The sequence below is a fragment of the Vulpes vulpes genome, chromosome 5 (genome assembly GCF_048418805.1).
Source record: "Vulpes vulpes isolate BD-2025 chromosome 5, VulVul3, whole genome shotgun sequence".
In the NCBI taxonomy this organism is placed as follows: domain Eukaryota; kingdom Metazoa; phylum Chordata; class Mammalia; order Carnivora; family Canidae; genus Vulpes; species Vulpes vulpes.
The window spans coordinates 119,555,953-119,577,752 of NC_132784.1; the positions used below are offsets into that span (position 1 = coordinate 119,555,953).

General features: G+C 32.8%; 1 pseudogene; it reads right to left on the bottom strand.

The window, feature by feature from the left end:
• Positions 1–200: 200 nt before the first annotated feature.
• Positions 201–8,361, bottom strand: LOC140599132 (multiple coagulation factor deficiency protein 2 homolog pseudogene; annotated as a pseudogene).
• Positions 8,362–21,800: the final 13,439 nt, after the last annotated feature.

Sequence of the window (21,800 nt, forward strand, 5' to 3'; positions counted from 1 at the left end):
CAGGAAACTCAATATTGTGCATTACTTTCGAAGGCAAATATGCAAAAGAAAATCGAGAGTGTTACATGCTGAAAAGAGTGAGTCAAAGTCTTAATTTTTAGTTATGGAACAAAATCCCAAAGTCAGGAAACTGGTGAGTAAGTTGCAGCATACAAGTGGGAGCAGGAAAAGTAAGGGTGTGTGAAAGACCACTGGTCTCTTCAAGGGACCTGACCAGGTTTCAGGGCTTTGGTCTGCTCCTCTAGGTTGGTGCCTTGTTTCTCCTTGCACAAAGTGCTCAATGCTCTGTGCTTTATGTGCCTAACCTGTAAAAACAAGAGTGATGGAACTAACAGGTCGTTTCCAGCTGGAAAGTCAAATGGTGTGTGTCTTTTGAGAAAAAAAAGGGGGGGATGGTAAAAGTGAGGGAGAAAAAGATGATGCTTGAGGGATTAACAATGACTACTTTCTCATATAATGAGAGTCCTGATCATGTTGGTAGAAAAAAACAAAAAGATTCAAGGTAGGGCGTGGGTAAATTGTTGGCTTGGGGGAAGGAATCTAAGTTACAAGTAAGAGTACTACGGTTTCACACAAGTGAAAAAAATCATTATTTCTTAAGAAATAATAATAATAGTTAGCATTTATTAAGAATGTACTATACAAGTGCTGTCCTAAATGCTTTGCATATCATAAATCGTTTATCTCACAAAAATCTAAACACAGGAAGTCTGTATTAAAAAATTTACAGCTAAAAATTAAAAATTAAAAAAAAAAAAAAAAAAAAAGGGATCCCTGGGTGGCGCAGCGGTTTGGCGCCTGCCTTTGGCCCAGGGCGCGATCCTGGAGACCCTGGATCGAATCCCACGTCGGGCTCCCGGTGCATGGAGCCTGCTTCTCCCTCCGCCTGTGTCTCTGCCTCTCTCTCTCTCTCTGTGACTATCATAAATAAATAAAAATTAAAAATTAAAAAAAAATTTACAGCTAAGGAACTCAGGGGTTCCTTGCCCAGAAAGATGTGACAGTGACAGGATTTTGACTCAAAATTCTGACTCCAGATTGCGTAGGCTGGTAGGCAGAAATCCGTAGTTTGATCACTAAGACTAGTTACTTAGCCAAGCCATTTACTACTCTGCCCCTCTGTTGCCTTTTTCATCAAACAAGCAGAATAGTTTCTTTCCCATCTAACTTTCACAACTGCTCTGAAGCATGCTTGAGAAATTCTACTTTGTAAAGGGTAAATTATGGTACATATGCAGTATATTTTTATTAAAAATGGACAAATGGCCATATAAAGTTTTAATTTAAAGGAAAAAAATAAAGGTCTTAATCTTGAATGCTCTTGATTATTCATTAGCATGGACAGGGTCAGATACTTAAAGAGGCAAACGGTATTGGAAGCTTAAGGGGCAAGAAAAAAATTTGGACAAGTTAATACTGGATAATCCCCAGTAGTACTACTATTTTTACTCTAGTTTGATAATGGGAAATTTGCCAGACCATAACAAAGGAAATTCCAGATTATGATTTAGCAGATACTCTTATGTTGGCTTCAGTGCCTTTTCGCTTTCTATATAGTCTGTCAACGTTCATACCATCTTATATTAGTGCAGTGTGTCAGACATACAATTGCACTCACTATGGAAACCAAGATTTCTCATGAGATTCTGAACATTAGCATGACAGCAACGTTGGATACATATACCCACACAAGAGCTTTTCTTTCGGAGTTTTCTCTTTTTATTCTTTGGCTAAGACTAGAAAATGCAGAAATAAAGCCTGGGGGTTTGGGGTTTTATTTTTGTTATTTCTTTGAACCTGAATATGAATTTGCTTCTATTTTCAATGCTATTGTTGTTTAATCCAAACTACTTTACTTTTTCTTTTCGCGATGCAGAAATCTTAACAGCATGATGAAAGCATGGGTGGGAAGTATTACTCTTACTTTTTTTGTTATTTTGGCTCAAAAACAATCTATATGGGAAAAAAAAAGACAAAGGGAAAATTATGTCTGTGCCCACCCACAACTGAAAAGCTCTCTTAAGTTAAAATAATTAAAGCCCAGTCTCTGGCTGGAGGCTGTGCGTGTATAACCCCCAGAGATAACATAAAAACGGCCTTCTGGGCATCCTCTGAGACAGAGGATGTTCAATCAGATTCCAAGAACTCAAGAACATGTGTTTTACAAGAGAGAAAGCCAAAATACAAACTTTCCTGTAAGAACTGCAAATACCATGTGGAAAATTGATCCCATAAACTAAGAAGAAAAACATAATAAAGGCATGGCTTTTGAATCCCACTATGCCATTTAAGGGCTATAATCCAGTCTTTTATCCTAATTTCTAAAAAATTATGGTTGAACTAAAGGGGAAGATTTAACAAATAATTGAAGTACTATTTCTCACTCTCTTAGTAAACCTTATTCAGATTCTTACCTTGTCTTGTTATTTTGCAAAATAAACCAGTATGAGACAGAAGGGGGCGGGGGGAGAGAAAAACCATTACTTTCATTGGTTTCCTGTATTGTGTGGTATTGTGGGTGAGTGTTTATGTTTCCTTTCAAGTAAAACTGTACGATGGTAGCAAATTTATCTTAATTTCTAAGAAGTTGCCTCTATATAGAGAGGATAGAGAGGTCATATTTGGGAAATTATTTATTTATTGTATTTGCTCATAATTACTAAGGCAGAGAAGATGTCAATGATAAGATCATAAAGTACAATTAGCATAAACTCTACCCTTATATAAAATTATATTTTTTACATGATCTTTACTATTATTTCCACATGAAGGAAAAAAATGGCATTTATCAAGTCTTGTATTTTTAATAGGGTTTATGCTTTGCTTATAATTTATAATATTTAAAAATTTTATTTTAGCAAATTTAAGCATACTTACATATTGTCCCTTTCAGATAATTCTATCATTTCCTGAAGAGTCATTTCTGTTTGTGTTTTGAAATTTTTCATTGTGTGCTCATGTTTTGAAGAGATTTTTTTTTCTAAATGAAAAGTCCATTGACTGGCTTGTAAAATGATCCCTCTAGAACACATTTACCTTTATTTCTGCTTTGCACTTTCTGACTGTCATGGGTTTTGGATCAAATTTTATATCAATCTCTATCTTTTTTTGAGGTTCCCATAGGATGAAAATAGGATAAGTTTGACTTCCATACAGATCTTTTTATAGCTGAAATGATGCAATAATGAGATCAATTCATAGCTCCTTTATTTCATTTGAGGCAGAGTCACTGGTTTGGGCAGACATTTCTTTCTTTTTTGAGGGGGGGGGAGCAGACATTTCATAGGACTATATGAAAGTAAATGGACACAATTTTTGGCCAAGGTTGTCTCACAGAAACTTTGCAAGCCCAGGATACACTATTTGTAGAAAGAATATGAAATTAACTTTTTTACAAAGGTGAAAAAAAAATCTCAATGTGTTTTTATAGTGAAAAAAATAACAGGATAAATTTGTTAGCCTCATTTTTTTTTCACAGAGAGGGAAAAAAATTAAGTTTGGTGAATGGGAAATTTATGATTGGGCAAAACATATCCTGGAAGTGATTATAAGTTAAGGTGTTCTCTCTAACTTCCAGAATGTTCTCCCAGCCTTCTGTCTCTGGAAATTTTCAAGAATAGACTAATTATTAGGTACATTTTCAAAACTGGCTTGTTAACTTCTAGTCAAAATGTCATAATCCTCTTTCTTCCTGCCCTTCTCTTCTTAAACACAATTGTAAACCCCAGAATAACACAGGAAGCAACCAAAAGAGAACTCTCAAAGTTTTTAAGAAGACATACTTGTTTGGAACCCCAGGAGTTGAGGAACAAATGGCAATTTATCTATGTTTCCCTATTCAACAGAAGAAAATAACCCAGATTCTTCATTTCTTAGCTCAGATATGCTCATTCTGCCGCAAGATGGAATAGGAATCTATCTGACGACATCAGGGAAACCAGACACCACTGAGGATGGATGGGGATCTCTGCCAACAGTAAGAGTTCATTGGATATGCCCTCTTGTTGGTTGTTTCAGCAAATGCTCTCTCATTAGGCTTTTTTCTCTATGTGATCTTTGCTTTTCACTCAAAGTGAATGATCTTACTCTTAGGGAACACTGGAGTGAAAATTAGGTACACTTTCTTCCAAAAAGATTTACTTTTTCTGCTTTGAGGAATGGCTAACTATCCATTAAAAACCACCATAATCTTCTTCATGGAACCTGGCTTACAATGCTTAGGTTCAGCTTTTTAAGCTTCAGGTCTGAGATTCAGGACCTCAGTGCTGATATGATCCTGTCTAGCTTTAGCATTCACTTATAAATTTGAGTACCAATTTCTCTTTTTCTTTCTGTCTTCATCATAAAATATTATGTAGAGAACATGAATGCATTAATCATCATATTTTATCTAAAATCAATTTATTTGCTGCAGCACAGACCTTTAGGGAAACTGGTTTGATTATGGCACAAAGCAAAATTCTCAAGCAGACTTTTTGACTACTTAAACTAATCTACGAAGGTAATTCTGCAACAACTCACTGACTGAGGAATTACTGGTGTACATAGTCAAGGTATTGAGAAACATTGTAGGGTAAAAATTATGCACTTTGATTAAAATTTTTAAGAATTATTCCCAACATTCTCTGCATAAACATCACCATTTCCCCCTGAATTTCCTTTTGAAATTTTTAAATTTGTAAGTTATGTTAACTTGAAGAGATATTTCTTTTTTATTATTATTTTTTTGAAGAGACATTTCAATGTGTGTCCCAGATGATTCTTTTTAATAGCTACCTAAATAGGGTGCCTGGGTGGTTCAGCTGGTTAAACATCTCCTTCAGCTCAGGTCATGATCTCTGGGTTGTTAGATTTAGCCCCTGGGATGGAGCCATGACAGGCTCTTTGCTCAATGGGGAGTTTGCTTCTCTTTCTCTCTCTATCCCTCTCCACCACACCCTGCATGTGTTCTCTCTCTCTCCTTCTCAAATAAACAAATAAAATCGTAATAAAATAAATAAATGGAAGAATTGTGTTTGTAATCTTTATAAGGTATTAGTATGCTTCACTTTTGATGACAGATTAGTTGTTGAGAGGCTTTGTATAAAATACAATTAAAATTACATAAAACACAGTGTAATTTGTCACTAGAATTTATCATTTTACAAAATGGAAATTTTGCAAATCGCTCTGCCCCATTTGGTGAATTCATCATTCTCTCTCTCTCTCTCTCTCTCTCGGTGTGTATAAATATATATAGGGACTAAAAATCAAAATTTGAAGAACTTGTCACAAACTTGCATGTGATAAAGTTTGCAGAATGTATATTTTAAAAGTCTTTACATATTTTCTTTCTTTCTTTCTTTCTTTCTTTCTTTCTTTCTTTCTTTCTTTCTTCTTTCTTTTATTTGAGAGAGTATACACACATGCACATGTGCACATGAGGGGAAGAACAGAGAGAAACCCAAGCAGGCTCCATTCCCAGAGAAGAGCCCAAGGCAGGGTTCCATGTGGTGGGGCTCTATCCCATGACCCTGAGATTGTGACCTAGGCTGAAATCAAGAATTGGTTGCTTAAATGAGGCCCAACCAGGCATCCCAACATTTCTTGAATACTATCATTATTTGTTTCATCTATCTATGAAAAGCAAGATTTTATTTTATTTTATTTTTTTTTCTTTTTGAAAAGCAAGATTTTAAAAACACTTTGGACAATACATAACTGTTTTTCTCTCCATGAATTGCATGAATATTCATGCAAATAATTGGCTAGCATTTTAAATTAGAAATTAAAGACTCACACCTTCCCTGAAGGTGAGAGAATTCCCCGTTTAAAGATACATAAGCTCTTAATTTCCTCTTGCAGAGTTAATTCTTAGTTTTATTATTTTATATTACTATTCTGTTTTGCATAATAAGAATCAGCTTATAGCACCCACATCAGCATGGCATTACGATTAGAAGTCACTGTTACTATTAGTATAGCACAGTTACTATTAGAAATTTTGCTTAACTTAGTTAACTTAGTTAAGTTCCCATTTGAGATTTTTCATTTAACTGCAATTTGTATTAAGAAAACAGTTCATAGCTAGGGTCTGAGAGTTTACCTTATTTGTATTTTAACAATATACATTCTACATTTAAGGAAAATCTATCTCTAGAATGTAAAATAAAGATATTAAATATCTTTAAGAATTACAACCTTTATATTGAGAATAATTTCCGAAATAAAAAAATAAGAAAATATAAATAGCTTTGGTTTCAACACTAGCAAGAGAGTAATTAAAAAAAGACTTTTTCTTATTTCTTCTTTTTGTTTGGTTCATCAGTTTTATATACATCCAGGATTTATTATATACATCTTTCAAAATAACTAGGTATTATAACAATAGTTTACAATTCAATTCTGATTGCACAGTTACTTGTGCAATTTTATTTACTTATAAGAATAATTATAAGTAAATAATTTATTCACTTATAAGAATACTTTAATAAAGAAAATAGGTCTCTATATGTCTTACAGAAAATTTTATGCAGTTTTTCTCATTCAACCATCATTTCAGGTTTTCTTTTTTATTTTTTTTTAATTAATTAATTAATTTATTTATTTATTTATGATAGTCACAGAGAGAGAGAGAGAGAGGCAGAGACACAGGCAGAGGGAGAAGCAGGCTCCATGCACTGGGAGCCTGATGTGGGATTCGATCCCGGGTCTCCAGGATCGCGCCCTGGGCCAAAGGCAGGCGCCAAACCGCTGCGCCACCCAGGGATCCCTCAGGTTTTCTATCACAGCATGTCTACCACAACCAGTAAACCAAATTATGAATTACAATTATAAGTTTCAACCATTACTGAGATTCACAGTGTTAAAAGTTCTCAGGCCTTTTCTAATCTTTCCTGACCTGAAATAATTTACATATTTAAGCTAGAAGATGTACTTTAAATGCCATTCCTTCTAAATATATCTTGCATCAGGTTATCTCTGGGCTTGATCTTCTCCTACTCACTTAGGCAAGACCAGTTAGTAGCTTCACGCCTGTTGTACCAAACGGAAAGGATAAAGTTCTTGCATTCCTAATAGTTTCTAAACCACAAAAACAAACCCTAGAAATAAGGGTTAAATACAAATATTAGGAAAGCTAAAACACTTGCTAAGGATTAGAATAAAGAACATTTTTCAATTTAAGGTCTCTCCTAAGTTGACATGTCTCCTAAGAAGACATAAAATAAATAAAATAAAAGGCAGCAGTTTTATTAAATACCGAAAAACTAAAATAATGCTAATCACTTAGGTTAGTGGTGTATCGTTTCCAAAGGGCCAGAAGATACAGAATCTTCAACTATAGCTCCCGAACTTGGTATCTGACATTCTTCTTATGTTGTGGCTTTTGAAATATTCTAAAACTCACTTGCCTAGGGCCCAGGGAACTTTGCAAAATCCTGACCGCATTTACCTGAAGACACGAGACACACCAGGGGAAGCATTTGGCATCCATACCATTCCTTCACTGTTACTGAGAAGCATGTCCACTTGGCAGTCTGTCTCACTTTTCAGGTAACATGAATAAAAACCAAGAGACGAGGGGTATTGCATAGTCAAGTTCCTGATTACTCTGATCCAGTTATCCAACATTCTTTTTTTTTTTTTAAGATTTTATTTATTTAGTCATGAGAGAGAGAGAGAGATTCAGAGAGAGAGAGAGAGAGAGAGAGAGGCAGAGATCCAGGCAGAGGGAGAAGCAGGCCCCATGTAGGGAGCCCGACGTGGGACTTGATCTGGATCTCCGGGAACAGGCCCAGGGCTGAAGGCAGCGCTAAACCGCTGAGCCACCCAGGCTGCCTCAGTTATCCATCATTCTTAAAAGGATTCATTCACCAAACCCTTGTCCAATAAGAGATTTAACAGTACTTGAGGACTACAATGTGTCCAATTTCTCTTCTATTTATCTTGATTTCTCTTTCTCACTCTAGTGTAATAAACTGCTACAGGTTTATACTAAAATACTGTAGCAGTAGTTCAAATGCATTATTTTGCATTACCCAAAGTGTTCAATCACACTATAATGGGTCACATTTACATATAACTAGATTGCCAAACAAAGTCACCTGCAGTGATTTTGCAAATTCAATATGGTCAATGTATTCATTATTGTTCTTATCTTCCTTTCTCAAAACACCATCAAGTTAATCAGCTCAGCTTCACTCTTTGGTGGTGTCTATTCATTCTCTTTGTCTTAATGGACCCGAGTGATGGCTATGGAAAGGTCTAGGCCATCCCATAAATTATCGCCATCATAATCAAGCATTTTAAATAACAGAGCTGCAGTTCTTGCGGAGACATCTCCAGCTCTGGTTTGTTAATGACATCTTTTAGATGCTTCATGGTATGCTCTTGATCACGCACTATATTCTCATCCAGGCCCATGTTGCCAGGATGGGAGAAGCTCCCTCCAGGCTCCTCAGTCTGGCACCTGGAGCTCAAACAGCCTGGAGTAGACCACATGGGAAGGGGTTCTGAGCAGCCACTGAGATCTCATGGTCACCAATATCTTTGCTGCCCACAGTATCCAAGCAGTTATCCTCAGACGTAAAGCCTTCTAGCCAACTTTTCCTTATTTCTTAAAGATAATCTTATTTCTTTATAATTGGGAATAGGTTTGGAAGAATTTCCCAGATAAATTAGTTGTTTGTTTTTAGTTATTGAATTTTAGTTAATAAATACATATTGCAAAATTCTAGATTATGAGCAATAGTGTTATGAATTATGTTACCTTGTTTTATTTATATTTTTGTATTGAAAGTTAAGAGCAAGGTGAAACATTAACTACCATTTTTTTTCTTAGTGGAAAGAGCTTCTTACATTCTAAAAGCTCAATAATTTTACATTTTTGAAATATAAAAACAACTAAAACTTAGTTTTTCTCTCTCTTGTAGACTTCGGATTGAGGAAATTTCCATAATTCAATAGCTATACTTCTAATATTTTAATTGGGAACATTTAGAAAAGTGAATGTGCTACATTATTCTGTAACTAGAGATTCAGTTAGTCAGTATAATGATGGTCTTTTGCCAAAATTAATTCTGACAAGGAACATTGGCATAATATATTAAATGCCAAGCCATAGAAACAACACCCCAGAAATAGGAGCTGATGATTCAAGCTTGGCACAGTCCCCTGTGCTCAGTGTTAAAAACTAACTTAAAGGCTGGCCATAACAATGTTTGAAAAGGAAGAACTCTTCTTTCATACATGTTCTTCAAGTTCAAAAACATAATGGAGGTTTCAAAGATTGTTGAAAAATGCAGGTGTAGGAAAAAGGTCAAGAGATGAACTCGGAAACCACCAATAAATAAAAGCCTCAGGTTATCATGGGAAGATTTTTTTTAATTAAGCTATTTAGACAGCTTCCATCTGAGGACTGGACTGTGTGTTGGTCCTTACCTTTTATCCTTTCCGGTAATGCTTTTACTATCTTTTGGTTTGTTAATTCTTCATTAATATTGTGAGATGGATTAATTTTTAAAGGTAAAAAACTTTACAAGAAAATTCATGAATAATTTCAACTCAATTAATTATTTCATGTCTTTACATTTAATCTTGTCCTTGTAACCGCAAAGAGCTTCTTTTTTTTCTCAAAATTCTTCAACGACCCTGGTTGTCTCTTCATTAATTCACACTATTCCTGCAATGATGGTACTATATTAGGACATTCAAAATAAAGCCATCAGATTCCTAAGTATTATTTTATACCACTTTACTGTCAGACACCTTAAAGTTAAGTAATACATTTTCCTATCCTTTATTAAAGTACTACTGCATATTCAAATCAATAGTATTAGTAGTCCAGTATATCCGGACTATATCTGTTTTATTTCACAAATGAGTAACTTGAGAATAGAGGAAAAAAGGTATTTGAATGAACAAATCCAATAGGAAAATAAGTGGTAGAACAAGAATCTTCTGTGAAGAGAGAATGTTGTGCAAAGTTGTAGAGGTGAAGAACTCTGCCAACATCCAGTTTTGAGCATCTAAACTATCTTGGCTATTTGGCAATCACAGGATTTGAGCCACTGAGAATAGATATGCATGTGTGAGTGTATGTGTGTGCATGTGTTTGTGTATGTTTAGCTATATATATTGCTATATTTTGTTACATATAGCATATTTACTACTATATATATGTATACACTCTATATATATAGTACTTCTGTGTGTATATATATAATTTGTTGTATATATACATATATACATATATACATACACACTATATACACATACACACATATATACTATATAGATATTTTTGTTTGTGCTTCCAATATCTTTTCTATATCCAGTTTTATATGTGCATTTTCTTCAAATATATCTCTCTATATTTTTCTTGTCCACAACAATGGAAAAAAAAACAAAAAGAAAAAAATGAAAATTTAGATTGAATACTGGACAATGACTTTTTCCCTCATAGACAAACACAGATGTCTACATTTATATTCAAAATATATTGTTTTATAACCAACGTTCAGTTTATAATACTTAAAATGCATTTGGCTAATTAAAAATGTCCAGTTAGCAAGAAAACTCAATTTGGGATTTTGTTAAAATTTCAGCTCAACTATGAAGAAGTTATAAAACACAAACCATAGTTTATTAGAATAGAAATACTTTGAGTGCATAAAACTGAACGATCCTTTAAAAGATGAAGAAAAATCCTCTTTCAATGAATTAATATCATTCAGAATATCTTTTAAAGAGTGGAAGGGACTTTATATGAGAACACATAACACAGTAGACTGGTATTGTAATAGTGTAAACACTGATTATGATTAAATAGAAAACTAGTATTCTCAGGTGAAAAGCTTGGGCTCTGGAGATATTTTAGAATTCTGGTTCCTATACACTTTAAAGCTGTCTAAGCGATTTTATCTCTTTTCACTTTCCATTTTAGGATAATAATAATACTACATTTTTCATGGGGAGTTAAAATATATTAATGTAGGTATTTTAGAGTCTAGCATTCAATAAGTATTAATTATAGTTATTATTAGTTGCTATTACAAAGAATTATGAGAAATTGTGAAAGAACCAATACTATCTTTCCCTACTTTAGGTTATATTTGGAAGGAGAAAGGGAAACTAAGGACGATTCATTTACAGGGTAATATGGTTATCAAGGCTTTAATTTTAAAGAAACCAGTACTTAGTGAACCAGTGTTTAAATATTAACAATACCCCTTTATGATCTCCACTGGACAATCCAACAAAGCAAGCTGCAATGCGTTGGGAAGAAAGACAAAAGAGAGAGTGGAATTTTTTCTGCACTCTCCCATGACTCCTTAGGGAACTGACTTCAAACTGAAGGAACCCAGGAATGTTTAAGAAATATTAGTAAGGAAAGGAAGGAAAGCATAAATGAAATTAGGCACTTCATTTTCCTAAACTGAAGAAAATGCTTGAGTTAAAAAAATAATATTTCCAATAAGTCCAATAGTGAAATATGTTTTAAGTAGTGAGTACCCATTTTGAGTAATTGTTTAAGAGGAGACTTGATGGCATGTATCTTCTGGATTAAAGGGAAACAGAATAAATAGCATTTAGTTTCTAATCTAATTTTAAAATTTAGCAATCTCATGAATGTCATGAGTACATGTCATGGAAAAATTATGCAGGAAATAGACATTTTAAAAAAATTAAATCCTCATTCATAGGGCATCTGGCTGTTCAATTGCAGAGCATGTGACTCTTGATCTGAAGGTTGTGAGTTCAAGCCACATGTTGGGAGTAGACCTTACTTTAAAAAAAAAATTAATTCCTCATTTCTTAAAATTAAGAATGGAACATGGACTATACTGCTGGAAAACCCCAAACAACAATGCTTCTGTGATAAAACACTAATATATAGTGTTCAAATGTAAAATAATTAAGATGGATTGTAAAAGTAAGCTCGAATGATATTATAAAGGTGAAAATGATGAGTAATAAAAAGAAACAAGAAATCGACAGATATGGCAAGATTTTTAAGACATAAGCTAAAACAGAGAATATTTTTGTATTATTGAATATAAATGGAACCTCTTGTATGAAATCCACCACATTTGGAAATTCAGATTTATTCCCCTACTAGGATTCCTTTTATTCAGCTCAACTGTTCAGATAAAGATTTTCCACAGGAACAGCTGAGATATTCAATTGAAAGTGGTAAGACATTAGATTTTAAGTAAGTCACTTCTGTGCTATTTTACAAGATACCCATGTAGGATATTTTATAACTGTTAGAAGCATATTATCATGAAACATATTTTAAAGCAAGAACTTAAACCAGACAATAGAAGTAATATATAATGTACTTTTATTTCTGTTTTATTACCTCACCATTCTCAGGAAATACAAATAATCAATTTGTACTTCAGAGACTAGGTGTTGAGCCTCCTTCTCTGGCTACCACTCAGAATTTCCAGTATGATGTGTTTCAAGGGATTCAGGAACCTATGACTTTCCAGCTACTTATTGAAGTTACTGATGAATTAGGTGGGAATAAAGCTAGTCAGCTGTCAGCCACTACAATAGTCATAATTCATATGTTTCCTTGAACCACAGTACATCCAACTTTTTCCACAAAAACTACAACTACAGTAAGTATTTAGTGATGAAATATAATTCTAAAGTAGTCTGAATTAGTCATAAATGTAGAAAATATTTGGGAACCCTTACAAGAGTTATTTTTATATTTTGGCAATAAAAGACAATGGAATAGTTACTTACATTAGAATAAATTAGAATTTCCATCATCAAAGTCAGGAAAATTTGTTAGAGGTGTTAGATACTAATTTTGAGTCAAGGTAAATATGAATGTTAATCATTTTTATAGGCCTTTTGGATATTATTTAGTTTAGATTCTTAATAATTCTGTTTTTACATAGGATGCTTTTCTCTGTTTAAATGAACACTCATAAGGTTTCCTTATGTATATAGCACTCAATAAGGTTTGCAAAAATAAGTTTATTTCCTTGAAAAGCATACAGTCTCACTGGAAGATATACACTTAGAACAAATTAAATAGGGCAGCCCTGGTGCCTTAGCGGTTTAGAGCCACCTTCAGCCCAGGGCATGATCCTGGAATCCTAGGATCGAGTCCCGCGTGGGGCTTCCTGCAGGGAGCCTGCTTCTCCCTCTGCCTATGTCTCTGCCTCCCTCTCTCTCTCTGTGTCTCTCATGAATAAATAAAAAAATCTTAAAAAAAAAAAACAAATTAAATAAATGCTACACAATGTCAAATGATAGTCCAATTGTTACTTAAGTTTGAGGTTGAAAATAAGGAAAATTTATTTGGGCTGAGATACGCAATAAGTTCTCTATAAATCGAGAAGGAAAATGATAATGTACTTCTTTAAGAACAGATTTTTTTTTTTAAGAGAAGAAAAGCTTTGCAGGGAGAAGGTATAGAATTACTTAGGAAGAATGTACTCTATTCTGGGAAATGCTAAGAAGGTAGTGAAGCTGGAAGCTAGATTTATGTCAGGAAAATGAAGCTCATTGTAGATAATGTAAAATATGTGAGCATGGGACATCCTGAATGCAGAGATTAGAAGTCTGGATGATTACTGAAAACAGAAAGTTACTAAGTTTAACAGTGGAAGACTGCTTCACAATGCCTCATAAACCTTGTTAGTATGGAAATAAAGAGAAAATCAATGATGTATAGGATGGATTTGTGTGGATTATACTGTTTGATTTCAAACAGGTGGACTTTGAAATCCACATAGGAAGTCATATCCATGCCTTCATTCACATTACTATGATGCTCCCTATGTAACTGAGCTAATACAGTAAAATATGTTTGAATTAAAATAGCCATTTGTTTGAAAAGTTATAGAAAATTTCTCCCTTGCTTGATTTTATAGTCAAGAAGTTTTGCATTAGCTGTACAAAATCATCATAATGCAATTTGGATCTTCCTGATCCAAAGAAAACAAAACATTGGATTAAAGTGGTGTGGGACTGGTAATGCTCCCAAGGGCCTAGCAGAAGGAAATTTAAATTCTCTCTGTGAGAAGATACAGTATCCCGAGCCTCCAATTATTTCTAACAATTTTCAATCTAGCGAACACCACATGATTAAATATAGCTAGGCACATGAGAAAATAAGATGTCAAAACCAAAAAGCAACAAAACCACAAAGAGCATAAACAGAAACACAGTAACTACAGAAATTTTCAAAAACAAACTGCAAAATAAGTATCCCTATTAAGTTCAAGGAATATAAATGTCAAGTTTGAACTTTGGTCAGGTTATATTAGAGACTATATAAGTAATATAGAATATCTGAGGACATATCAAATATATCTAGAAATTAAAAATACAATAGCTGAAATTAAGTCCTGACCATATTGATATATAGAATATATAAATACTGAAATCAACAATTACTGAATATACATTTTTGAGCACACATGAATGTGTAAAAATAATTAATCATGTATTAGTCTATAAAGCAAATCTGAACAGATTTCATTTGATTGAAATCATGATAAGTATTATCTGTGACTTTAAGAAATTACACTAGAGGTCAAAACAAACAGGTATTTAGAAAACAAAGGAATAAAGAATATTTTAAATGAATGAATGAAAATACTACATAATAAAACTGTGAGATGCATTAAGTTAAAATATAATTGAAGGCTATAATCTATATATGACAATACCTGAGGAGGTTGAAGGTGAAGAGTGAAGTTACATTTTATCAATGTCAGAAGGAAAAGGGAACACTGCTGTGTGGCAACTATTCCAAAAGAGAGAGAGAGAGAGAGAGAGAGAGAGAGAAAGAAAAACCTAAGAGAATATAATAAATAACTTTGTCATGATGTTTGATGAAGAAAAATCAAGGTGGGAAGGCTTTGTTTACCTCAAATAAAGACCTAATATAAAATGCAATGATGCAAGATGATGTGGTATGGGCTCATGGGAGACAAATAGACAAGAATATAGAATAAAAATTCTAGGTAAGGATCCACAACATATAGACAAACAGTTTATATCAAAAGTGACATAACAGAGCAGCGGTAAAAGGATGATAGGCTCAATACATTATACTGGGTAATGGTCATGCATATAGACAAAACAAGAATGATCCCCAGCCCAAATTAAGCCCAGATGAATTTGTAGACTTAAATGGCAAAGTTAACAAAATTAGGGGTGCCTGGCTTGCTCAGTTGGTAGAGCATGCAACTCTTGATCTCAGGGTTGTGAAATCAAGCCCCATGTTGGATGTAGAGAATAGTTAAAAAAAATAAAATCTTAAAAAAAATAAACAAAATTACTACACTTTAGAAAGAATTTAAGACACAATCTAAATAATTTGGAGATAAGGAAAGATTTCTTAAATAAGGCCAAAAAAAGAAAAACAACTAGCCATAAGGAAAATTTTTGAATCCTTTAGAATTAAGAACTTTTTATTATGGATAAAATAGTAGGATGTTTTATTATGTAACTTTTGCTCCAGAATAATTTAGTTGAGAAGACCAAGTGTAAGTAAGTTTAAACAATACCGGGAATAAGTTGGCAATTACTGAGATTGTGTTATGGGTGTCTGGTGAGTTAGTATACTACTTTTTTATACATCTGTATATATGTTAGATATCATGGAATAATAGTTGTTAAATAATTGAAAGGAAATTAATATGAGATTCCTTTGTACTTTTTTAAACTATTCCTATTTAATGCTGAAAGTTTTTCCCCAAATGCCCTTCATGACTAAAATATTCTCACTTTTTTTGGAGTTTCATTAAAACTGTCTGCTTTGGAGCTTTTAATCATATTTTATATAGTCAAACCCTGGAATTATTTTAAGCATGAATATTCTCCTGGTCACTGTGTAAAATAATTCTTAGCCCCTAGCCCAACCTAGAGTATATTACCATGGAACTTTCTTTCACGTTCCATAAATATATATATTCAAATCATTTTATAAGTCAAGCAAATATTACTCAAGGTCAATCTATAACATAAGTAATATTGTAAGATGTTATAGCAGCATCCCAACCATTAAAATGTATTCTTTTTTCATTTCTGACTCAACATGAACATCATCTCTCTATTTTGAGTCAACCTTCTCTACTGGATCTTGCTTCTTTTGGACAGATCACTTTAGCCTGTACCATGGTGGAAAAAAATCTAATTTATATCAACACATTGATTTTTACCATCTAAATTTCTGATGAAAACAAACTCTAGCAAAGCAGAATGCCTAAAATAAAACATAATAGAATAAACAAATTCTGTAACAAGATGTGAAAGGAGTTTCAGATTTATAGTTGAGTGGTCCTGTAATCCATATAAATCTCTTGACAAACTACATTAGTCTTGCTAAAAGAGGCAAACCAATTAATGCTGCCTGGAAATGATTACAAATGTGTGACTTACGAATTACTCCCAAAGACTGTGGCAAATGGTCTTTGCTATTTTCCATAAGCCATACCAGCTTTTATGTTTACATGTGTACTTACATAATACACACATCTCTATAGGGAGATATTATGCTTCTCTTTGCAAAAAATATTACCAAATCAGAGGTAACCTTAGAAATTCTATAGTTCAGTCCACCAACTGCATAGGAAGGGGAAATGATATCCAAACAAGTCATAACTTCCATGTTCTTGACAGTGAGCAGAAAAAGACATCTGCATATTTTAAGATAGGTTTTAAAAAGATAACATTTCTACAGGCTTTTTAAATATATTATTGACTAGCTATTATTTATATTTGAGTATGTTATAAAATTACCCAGTGGAGATCACCTATGTCTTTAGATTATCTATCTATCAACCCTATGACCAAGCCTTGTGCTAGTTGGAGTACAAAGCTGAATAAGTCAGGGAAAACCTTCTTGCTATAAATAATAGCATATCTAGTTTGAAGTGGTTGAAATAATAAAAAGGTTCAAAAATGTAGTAGATTATTAGGACAAAAAATTTGGAGATATCTATATATCAGCCTAAAGGATATGGCTTTATCTTCTAATCAGAAAGGATCAAAAGCAGTGTTACAAGTAAAGGGTGATAGGATATCAGAATCATTCAAACAGTATAAGTAATTTAGAATACACATAGGAAAGATTAGAGAATAAAGAAAGCAGTGCCCATTAAACCAGTTAGAATCTTATTTTTTTAATCCAGATAAAAAAGTTAGGTCTTAAAATAATAAGGTGGTGATACTTCATGTGGAAATAAAGTGCTAGATCTGAAATATACACAAACAGTAATATTCACCATTTATTGTGTCTGCAATTTGTATATTATAATATATTGTGGGAAAGAAATTTTCTCTTACTTAGCCATTATTATTACCCTAGACTTTTTTTTTAACAAGGCAGATCTTTCAACTTAGAATGTTGAATGAGATATGAAAACTTAAAAACATTTCTAAGTGGTTAGAATATACTGCCAGAATTTTATCTACTTCTAAAATATAACTATAAAATCCATTACAAAAATAGAACATTCTTGAACCCAGATTGCTAGCAATGTACATCTATGAGTTATAAAGAAATTAAGGTCTGAGAATAAAAAATGCAAAGTAATTGAAAATAAATCCAATTATATTATAAGTACTATAGGGGCATCTCCAACATGAAATCCACTATAAATGCAGATTTTTTTTTAACAAAAATTACTCTAAACTCTTGAAAAAAAAACAGGACATCTCATATATTGTAATCTAATAAAGGCATTCAATAAAGACTTCTGCAATTTTTACAATGCCAAGGATGGTAGTTGATAAGAACCAATATCATACATTATACAAAAGATATGTGATCCTTCTTAATTGGGGACAGGGAGGATTCATAAACTGTTGCAGAATCTGATGAAAGCTATGGTTTCTCTCTCCAGAACAATGTGCACATGTATGTGTGACTACACTTTTATATTCAACTTTATAGGCTTTAATTTGGAACCCAAATTAAGAAATCCTGACCAAAAACAAGAGTTTATTCCTGCTTGTGAATTTGTAAAAAAAAAAAAAAGTTTGCATGAGCAAATTATATTTCTATTATTATAAATTAAACAGCAATATAAGCCACTAAAATAAATATAGAGAAAACTTTACATAATATATTTCTTATATATGTTAACACTTGCCATGCTTTTATAGACATTATAGTAAGTAAATAATACCTTGAAGCTTAGAAAAGAAAATAAGAAGAAATACTTTTATCTTACATGTAGAAAGACTTAGTCAAAGAAGCTTATAATAATAAACCCAACCCCAGACTAAGTAAAATAAACAGAACTGCTGTAAATTGTCTCCTGATTAACCTTCATCTTTAAACCCATACCTGCCTACTCAGAGGTCTGTCTCAGGGCAGGTAGAGAGGAGAGAAACTAACTCATGTTTCACGAACTGAATTAAACTTGTCCAATTTAAGTCCAGATTGGCTAAAGAGACAATGAGGTAACTGGCTAGACACCATTTCCTGCAAATATAATCCCCAATGGATTATGAATCAAAATTCCTGAAACTATCACATGTAGCAAATAGAGTTCCATAGTAAAAAACCCAGAATTAATATCCATAAATCACATTAATTTATAACACTATTTTTTACTCTCATTGCAACATAAACAATGCATGAGTAAAAGAATAGAAGGGAGAAAGTGTCCATAAATAACTCTGTCCAATCTTTTCATCAATTCATTCCACTTACGCATCCATGTTTCATGATGTGTAGCAGAATAATAAAAAGATTTTTAAACCACCAATGAAGCACTTGAAGTAGACATCAGATGCCTTAGACTTAATATGAATTTTGAAAACTAATCCTAAAGACATGGCTGCTTAGACACATAAGCTTAAAGATGAGGGGTAATGTCTTTATAATCTTACATGTTTTCTGTACTATCATGTTCACAGAACAATTTTATTATCCCAAGGCTGATTTTGACTCATCGAAGACCAATCCTTTACTCGTATTATACTTCACGAGATAATTTGCAATCCATCTACTATGTCTAAAACTTTATTTTCAGCTGATAATTTAGAACAATGGGGTGTTGTGAGCTCATTCAAGGTAATGAGAGAATATTAGGTATTCGGAAGTCTTGTAAGCTGGTTGCTTAACCTTTTATAGCTTGAAATCAGTCATGGCAGGAATATCAATGAACAGTATGGAATTTGGTAAATAATACATACCAGGATTTTTTTCTTCTTTTTAAGACATAGTTTAGCAGCACAGTACTGGATTTGTCCCTCTTATTCTTTAATAGATTTCACAAGGTAGGAGAAATTTAAAGTTGGCAGGAAGAAGATTTAAGTAAGATTAGCAAATATGTATATACGACAAGCAAAAGTTTAGCCACCAAAAAATGAAAGGGCATTACTTTACTTTCTCACCCCTCATTTCCAAAATCACCCTAGGCATATTTTTTATAGGTAGAGTATCCATAGAAGCCACTGGCATGTTCTACTGACCTGGGTCAACTCTCACGTCTTATAACCATTCAACATTATAGAAGAAACTAGGGAAATATAGGACTTGCTGTCAGCTATTCTTTAAGATCTCAGATATTCAGCATTGGTTTACATTATTTTTGTAAGAAGAATAGAAAAAAATTATCACTTTTTATGTGTAGCAACAGAATTTTACAAATTCATTTGTCTTATTCTAAATTATTCTTAAAAATAAACCAGTAAAAAATAAAAGGCATTGATGTAATGGCTTGACAATGATGGATATAATAAAATACCTTTATGGTAGGCCAGAAGTGGAGAGAGTGTGAAGAAACACATAACAGGAAAGCATGCCTATTTTTATCTGCTCTCACAGAACATGCAGGAAGATGTATTATGAGATATGATATATATATATACCTCTGTGGGGAACTGCAATATAAGTACCCTTGAACCTATGGGGAAAATGGAAATCTTTTCTTCATATCTCAAGTCATTTTGCTATTCAACCTCTAACTATAAACCATGTAATTTTTCTTGTTAAGTAGCAGACATGGGAACTAGGTGGCTAAGTCACTCTTTCTTCAGGAGTGGCTTGGGAGTAAAGTCTCTTGGTGACCCTCAAAACATTGCACTTTTTCTTTAAGGTCGAGAAGTGACATGGTTATGCAAGTGTTTGGGCATTTATTTCCACATGTTTTAAGTGTTACATTTATATACCCTATAAGAAAATCAGCCCCATTAATAGTGAGAATCACATTTTACATTCATTTATTTCATGGTTTTTTTGGTTTTTGTTTTTTTGCTTTTATTTTTTGGTTGTTTAGCCAAGTCCTAGTAGGAAACAGACACAGTGTAACAGAAGACTTATGAAAGGGCTTATTTAAAAAGGTGTAGGGAGAGATATGAAAAATCAGTATGGCATAATCTTGCCTATCACTTCATAAGCAAATTATATTCTAGACAATTGCTACATAATTTTCTTTTCTGATTCTACTTGACTATTATATTGCCTAAAAGTACATGACTAAATCTTCCTGAGCTACTTAACAGAAGACCTAGGGTTTATTTTTAAGGAAAATAGTATCTTACTAATTAAAAAGAGAAAATTACTTATATTAATCTCTTGATTGGTGGCTTACATACTCTAGGAAATAATGCTCTTGCAAATAAACACTTTCCTCCCCTCCCCTTCTCTAGTTTAAAAACTTATAAAACTTATAACTGTCTGCTGTATATGAGATTCCTTATGCAAGGAGAACATTAAATCAAACAAAAAATGTTAGTCAAAATACAAGTATGAAAGAATGCTCAGCTTCATGATAGGAATTATTAATCTTTATCATATATATTTCACATATTTGCATATTTAAGTATATAGATATTAGATTTAATACTACTCCATTTTAAGACAGAGTATAACTGTCTTTGAAACATGTTACTAGTATAGTTGATTTGTTTTAAAAAGTTATTTTTAAACTAGAATCCAATAATGCAAATACATACATTAAATATATTAAATTTTAATAATTTAAACATTTAAAAATTTAATATTAAAATATTAAATATTTTACAAAATATAAAGAAAGTCACATGACCTTCAAGAGTAGTAACATAGGTAATCAAAGGGAGACAAATCACTAATTAAAGAGACTTAAGAAATGTTTTCATTTTGTTTTACTTTCCTAAATGACATCTTTTTGCTAGTAGTCCTGTGTTTCATTCTAAGAAAATTAAGTTGTACCATTATTTTAAACTTTTGTCATTGTATTTTTAAATAATTTTTTCATGGTTTTTTTTGCATTTGTTCTAATATTATAGCATTTAATAATTTCATAAGCACCTCACATACGAGAATGAGTAAGAAGTTCTAGGAGTAATATCATAGTTTAAAAAAGGAATTAATTTTTATAATTTCATGTTCAGAAAACACATTAACAATGTTACTAAATGCTCACTACACTCATTCGTTCTTAGTAGGACCAGCTCTTCTAATCAAAAAGAAATCATATTTTCAAATAGAAGTTTGAAATGTAATAAATAATAATATAATTTCATGTAAATTCTGTCAGAATTTTTAAATAGACAGCAAACAGTCTTAAGGCCCCAGCTGTGGAATAGAAAGAATGTAGTCAAAAAAAAGAAAAAAAAGAAAGAAAGAAAAAGAAAGAAAGAAAGAAGAAAAAGAAAGAAGGAAAGAAAGAAAGAAAGAAAGAAAGAAAGAAAGAAAGAAAGAAAGAAAGAAAGAAAGAAGGGATCCCTGGATGGCTCAGTGTTTTAGCACCTGCCTTTGGCCCAGGGCGCCATCCTGGAGTCCCGGGATCGAGTCCCGCTTCAGGCTCTCGGCATGGAGCCTGCTTCTCCCTCCTCCTGTGTCTCTG